The following is a 7,114-nucleotide window of genomic DNA, read 5'->3' as shown; positions in this document are numbered from 1 at the left end:
TATTGCATTGTCACCCAATCCCACTTAATCTGAATCTTTGTGGACCCAGGAATCTGCATTTTAATAAGTTTTTTATACTTATCCATTCTATTTTTTGTTGTTGTTTTTTTTTTCCCATTTATTTTTATTAGTTGGAGGCTAATTACTTTACAACATTGTAGTGGTTTTTGTCATACATTGAAATGAATTAGCCATGGATTTACATGTATTCCCCATCCCGGTCCCCCCTCCCACCTCCCTCTCCACCCTATCCCTCTGGGTCTTCCCAGTGCACCAGGCCCGAGCACTTGTCTCATGCACCCAACCTGGGCTGCTGATCTGTTTCACCCTAGATAATATACATGTTTCGATGCTGTTCTCTTGAAACATCCCACCCTCGCCTTCTCCCACAGAGTCCACAAGTCTGTTCTATACATCTGAGTCTCTTTTTCTGTTTTGCATATAGGGTTATCGTTACCATCTTTCTAAATTCCATATATATGTGTTAGTATACTGTAATGGTCTTTATCTTTCTGGCTTACTTCGCTCTGTATAATGGGCTCCAGTTTCTACTTATCCATTCTAAATCTTGAGTCATACTGCCACAAAACACAGTGACTGATACACCCAGGTGAACTGGGTACCAGGAGCCATTTGTACATAAAGCAGGCAAGGCCATGTTATTAATCAGGACTTTTGTGGTGGGCAAGTTGCAATCCTCAACTCAAACTAGCTTAATAAAAGGGACTTCGTTGATTCAGGCAACTAGAGTATCAAGGACTAAATTCCAAGTCAGTGGGACTCTGAGGCTCGGATGATGTTACCTTGGTTCAGTATTTCCCCTCTCTCAGCTCTCTGTCTCTCTGTTTCATTTCCCTCTTCAGACCGATACTATGTGGTGTGCTGGCTGTAGTCCCAGATGACTGTTTTCCTAGGTTAGCAACTGCAGCAGGAAAAGACCTTCCCAGATAGCTCAGGCAGCCTTAGAGTCAAGTCCTTGCGCCAGAACCAATCACTGACCGCAGTGTCTGGAAGGGCACTGTGCATTTCAGCAGTCCATGCTGCTAGGAAGACTAACTTCTTCATTCTTTTTTTTTTTTTTTTTTTTTATAGTTCATTTAGATTTATTCTTGACCAGAGTATAGGCTGATGAAAAAGTTTACAGCAATATATGTTCAGTTCAGTCCCTCACTCATGTCCGACTCTGCGACCCCATGGACTGCAGCATGCCAGGCCAACTTGTCCATCACCAACATCCGGACTTTACCCAAACTCATGTCCATTGAGTTGATGATGCCATCTAACCGTCTCATCCTCTGTTGTCCCCTTCTCCTGCCTTCAATATTTCCCAGCATAAGGGTCTTTTCAAATGAGTCACTTCTTCACATCAGGTGGCCAAAGTATTGGAGTTTCTAACTTCTTCATTCTTGAGAGCACTCAGGGAATATGCACATCTGGTCTTTTTCCTGAGGAAGACGGTTTCAGCGGCCTCTCATGGAAAACCTTCTTGAAGAATAAAGAACAAAAACTCAGATTAGGAAACAGTCAGTACCAGGATTACTGAAATCCAAATGCACCTTAGATATAGGGACACAGAGACTTAATTAATACCTCACTAATAACTTACCCACATTACATTGGTGCTCAGACGCTCAATCGCATCCAGCTCTTTGCAACCCCATGGGCTGTAACCTGCCAGGCTCTTCTGTCCATGGTATTCTCCAGGCAACAATACTGGAGTGGGTTGCCATTCTCTTCTCCAGGGGATCTTCCTGACCCAGGGATCAAACCACATCTCTTTGGTCTCTTATGTTGGCAGAAGGATTCTTTCCCACTAGCGCCACCTGGGAAACCCACGTTAGCCTTTTCCCATTCTACTGTCTTCCATCAGCTCCTGCCACTCCAAAATAAATTAACTGAAATTCCTTCATTCAACAGTCATTACTTGAGGTTAAGTCTTTGCGTCTATCAAAATCTTCCATTACAAGCTAGATACAAGTAGTGAGCTCTTACTATCCTAAGCTCTTAATAGGTCATTAACTTCTTATGAGAGATTTATTTATTAAATTGCCTTTCCAAAGTGACAGCTAGCTCAGGGCTCACACTGATTTATCTTGATAAAGCCTAAGATGCGGATGGTATGAGGAGGGAATAAGACAAAGAGGTCAAAGCTTGGGCAGGACTGCTATGGGTGAAAGGGTGTAGAAATATGAAATGAGAGACAGGCAAAGCAGAACGAGGTCTTCGGTACCCGCTGAATATGCCTCTGCTCAGGGTCTATGAAGGGGGCCATGATGATCTGGGCTTCTCAGGCAGGAGGGAAGTGGGTGGCTCCAGCAGTCTAGAGTGTAGGTCCCCCTCTGACCTTGAGCTCAAGGGAGACTTGCCTTCTCTCTCCAGGCCTCCACTTCCTGATCCAAACAACAAGGAGATCCCCTTCTAAGCACAGATTCTGACAGTTCTTAACTCCTGACAATCCAGTAGGGCCTGAAGGGAGGGAACAGGAGGGGAGGGCAGCAGAAAGGAGAAAAATAGGGGAGAGAGCCTACTAAGGACCATTGCATTCTTCAAAAGCTCATGAGTAGTTTCTTAGGAGAAACCCTCAATTTCCAATTCTAAAGAAATGGACATATTTGGGAGGATGGATAAATAAGGTAAGGATGAGGGGACAGAGACTTTGGGTTAAACCGATGCTATATAAATTCATTGTGCTGTATGCCCAGATATGAGAAGAACTGTTTCCCATTATCAACCTTAAGACATGTTAGGGAAAAAATGTATTTTTCTTGAATTTATGCAGTGAAGTCTTTTGTTGTTTGTTGTTGTTCAGTCACTCAGTTGTGTCCAACTCTTTGGGACCCTGAGGACTGTAGCCCACCAGGCTCCTCTGTCCATGGGGTTTTCCAGGCAAGAATACTGGAGTGGGTTGCCATTTCCTCCTCCAAAGGATCTGTGCTACCAGGGATTGAACCCACATCTCCTGCATTGGCAGGCAGATTCTTTACCACTGAGCCACCAGGAAAGTGCAGTGAAGTCTTTTACTAATATCTAAATCCTTACACTTCGGCGATTTCTGAAAATAACGACTTGACCCACTCCGAATCTATCTGCTGATCAGATCTAACTCTCTTGTTTATAGCTTGGAGTCTGAGTTAAGAGGAGAAATAGAAGTCAAATAGTTGTCACAAACCTTGTGTAGTATCTCAGGCCCTTATCTAGAAATTTTATGTAAAATAAGGTTAAAAAGCATTGTGTCAAAGAGAATATGTGCTAATAGAGGCTATTATCTGAAACCCAAAGGAGAATACTCTCAAATTACATAGATGCGCAGCAAAGGAATCCACCAAGATGTAGCGTTGCTCACAGCACAGTGTGGGGGTACCCCCTGAGATGGTCTCACGCAACCATCAACATGCTTGATGAACTCAAACCACGGAGAGAAGCGTGTCATAGCAATGCATCTTGTGTAAGGGAAGGAAGACATCCAGGATCATTTAGAAGGATTTCCACGAGAGAAAGTTAAAATCATTTTTTAAATATTTTGTATCTAAGAGGATTGATTCAATTATTTGAAAAGTCCGTGTATATAGGTAAGACCATTCTCATTGATTGTTCATATGGCATTGCAGTATTACGAAGCTAATTATTTGGTTTATATCTTTTAAAAAAATTTTATGGAGTATTTATTTAGTATGTCATTTTCCATTGACATTCTTACCTATGTACATGAATATGTCAGAAGGCTCTGTCCCAGCAAACTGACATTCTTCATGTCCCCAGAGTGCCCTCTCATTTTATCTGTCATTGTTTTCTAATCATTTCTCCTAATCTAGATTGTGGAATCCTCAATTAGCTGAGACTGTGTCAACTATGCACTGGGGTGAATAAATACAATGAATTTTAAAGTTAGTGTTTTATCCCTGCCGTCTTACTTTTCCTTGCCGCTGCATACAAGCCATGGCACAGCCTTAGCTAAATAAAATCTCATATAATGACACAGACAGGGTCAGATTAAAACAGATCTACATTAAAAAGAACTATATGTGCTATGGGGAAGCAGCCTGTTCTGATGTTGATCTTAGATCTGCTCTTTAAGGCAATTATTACTTTCCAGGAATTAAAGATTTTGTGCTGGATATTAGGGATGCCTGACAAAGCACCAGGGTTACTGAATGCCATGCACATAGACCAGACCTTGAAGAACTGATACAACAGTCAGTATTATTTTTAAATTTAGGTACACAAAATGAACAAATTGTGTCATTGCTTTTTGCATATATATATGTTGTGCTTAGTCACTCAGTCATGTCCAACTCTTGGCAACTCCATGGACTTTAGCCTGCCAGGCTCCTCTGTGCACAGAAATCTCCAGGTCAGAATACTGGAGTGGGTAGCTGTTCCCTTCTGCAGAGGATCTTCCCAACCTCACATCTCCTGCATTGAGGGCGGATTCTTTACCGTCGGAGTCACCAGGGGAGCCCAACATATATGTATATGTGAGTCTATATAGATAGATAGATAGATACGCGTGCTCAGTTGCTTAAGTCATGTCTGACTCTTTGCGACACTGTGGACTGTAGCCCACCAGGTTTCTCTGTCCATGGAATTTCTAAGGCAAGAATATTGGAGTGGATTGCCATTTCCTTCTCCAGAAGATCTTCCTGACCCAGGGATGGAATCCATGTCTCCTGTGTCTCCTGCATTGGCAGGCTGCTTCTATACCACTAAGCCGCCTGGGAAGCCCATATATGTAGGGGTGTGTGTATGTGTAACCCTAACCCTGACCACAGTGGAAAATATTTTTAACACTCCAAGATGCTCCCTTATGACTGTTCCCAGTGAATGGACCCCTGAAGTAATCAGCATTCTAACTTCCATCTCCATAGATTCGCTTTTGAGCAGAGACATCTATCATCTATCCTTCTATTTTTTTGTTCCAAAAATTAATTATTGAGTGCCCGTGCGGTGCACACTGTTTGGTAGCTGGAGACACAGGAATAAAGAAAGCAGGTGAGGCCTCTGGGCTCTGTGGGGCTCACATTCTGGCTGGGGAACTGATCATGGGCACATTAACAAGATAGGCCGAATCATGAAAAAGATCATGAAACATGGATCAAGGTAATTGATAGACAGTAGATAGGTAAGGTTGAGAAGTGTTGGATGGGGGTGGGGAGTCTCTGCCCAGGTACCATTTGGGCTGAGAACTGACCGAGGAGCAGGGAAAGACAGCCCCAGGAGGAGGGAACTGAAAGTGTAGAATCCCTGAGACAAGAAGTTCAGTACCAAGAGGAACTGGACTTGGGAGGTGGGGAGTCAGGGAGAAAGTCCTGAGAAACAATGTAAGGGAAGCAACCAGGAGCCAAAGTAACATGCCTCTATGGGGTAAGTGACTTGAACAAGGGGAGAGACCTTGGAGTTAAAAAGTATGTATCTGATATACTCTATTAATTAACTGTAAAAATTTTTCCCATAAAGAACCTTCAGTAAATAAGTAGTGGCTGCTAGAGATGACTTGCAACTGGATGGCAGGTCAGTGAGGAAAGAATTCCAAAGCAGAGGACTTTGTGAAAGCGTAATTATACATGTTGAATGTAACAAAAGGAAAATAGTTTTTAAGGTAGCAAATCCTAAAGAGAATTTGGATAATGTGGGTGCTGTTCTTCACATTTTTCTATGGCTAATTAGAGAGAACTGGGAAACACACAATGCTGCCCACCGCCCTGCCAACCCATTATGGGCACTTCTAATTTCAGATAAATGAAGCCCTTGGTTACCACCCCCAGCTTGTCTCAGAACATGCATTGTGTTATCAGAGTAGATGAGTAAAAATAATAGCCTTCTGAATATCTATTTAAGGGTAGCTTTCTCTTATTAGTGGATACTTAAGTTCAAATCATGTCTCCATGTTAATGAAGCATCTCCCAAATTCACTTTGCTCTTAAAAATCTAAGTTTTCCATTTTTCCCCTTTACCTAGAAAAATGTGATATTTGGCTAGGTAGCTTAGAAAACCAACATTTTCATGTGCATGTAATTAGAAAAAGTAAGTGATTATGTAAAATCTCAGGTATATATGTATATATGTTATATATATACTTATACACATGCACATGTATATCTTCTCTTTAGCAAACTATATATTTCTCATTTTAAAAAGCATTTCGAATATTTACTGATCCAGTTATATAGAAACAGATACATACTAAAAACAAATAGCCAATTATCACTTTTAAAACATCCCTTTTTAACCATGATGTTACTAAAAAGCAAAAACTGTGAAGTATACATGATGGGAAACATTAGTTTCATGGTCAGGGTGAAATTTGAGGATGGAAAAAAAATCGAGATAACTTACATTTGAGTCGAAGTTCTCCATGAGACATTTCATCACCAGGTTCATTTATGTAAGTATTAATAACAGTGTTTGGAAAATGTACTCCCAAAAAAGCCTAAATGAAAGCAGAAATGAAGAAAATTTGCATGATTTTAAATATCAAAATGTCTGAAAGCATGAAGCTATATGATTGAATTTTCCATGATAATGGAGGTTTTGTTTTATGTGGCACAAACCGAAAGGTTCTTCCTGATTGACAGCAAATTCTCCTGCAAAATTGGGACAATAGTATTATTTCAGTGTTACTGCAACAGGTAAGTGGCATACAACAAGCACTTCCTATGTGTTGGTTATTTGTATAAATATCTGTGGCTTGGACACTAAATTTTTATATGACTCTGAGCAAGACATTAATCTTTGGGTCTAAGTATTCTAGTTTATAAATTGAGAGTTGAACAATGTGAGCCCTAAGTTTCCTTTTAACTCTGATACTTGATAATTCTTATTATCTATATGGTATCAGTTTCCTCATCTTCGTAATGGTCATACTAAGAGCACCTCCCTCACAGAATTTTTGAGAGGGTAAAATAAACTGACAGGTAGAAATTCTTAGAACATTGCCTGGCACATACATGTTAGCCATGATGGTGATAATGATGATGATAACTCCACTGGTAAATAGTGTGGTAGTTCTAAAACATTTAGTGTCTGGTTGATTATATGATCTCTTCTTTCCAGAGTCAATGCCAGAGTTACTAAGATTTTATCCTCTAAACGTTCTTCAAAACTAAAGTTACTTGCT

At 40.7% G+C, this 7,114-nt stretch overlaps 1 long non-coding RNA gene across 1 annotated transcript in view; it reads right to left on the bottom strand.

Annotated features, from left to right (window-relative positions):
• Nucleotides 1–343: 343 nt before the first annotated feature.
• Nucleotides 344–7,114, bottom strand: part of LOC139033012 (uncharacterized) — a 79,688-nt gene continuing 72,917 nt past the window's right edge. The window contains exons 2-3 of the long non-coding RNA XR_011485632.1: nt 6,334–6,427; nt 344–1,485 (exon numbers count right to left, since the gene is read on the bottom strand). This is a non-coding gene — a long non-coding RNA (uncharacterized lncRNA). The remainder of the gene's footprint in view (nt 1,486–6,333; nt 6,428–7,114) is intronic.

Source organism: Odocoileus virginianus, chromosome 34 (genome assembly GCF_023699985.2).
Source record: "Odocoileus virginianus isolate 20LAN1187 ecotype Illinois chromosome 34, Ovbor_1.2, whole genome shotgun sequence".
NCBI lineage: Eukaryota > Metazoa > Chordata > Mammalia > Artiodactyla > Cervidae > Odocoileus > Odocoileus virginianus.
The sequence above is the reverse complement of the archived record's forward strand: the minus strand, read 5'-3'. Positions and strand labels throughout refer to the sequence as shown.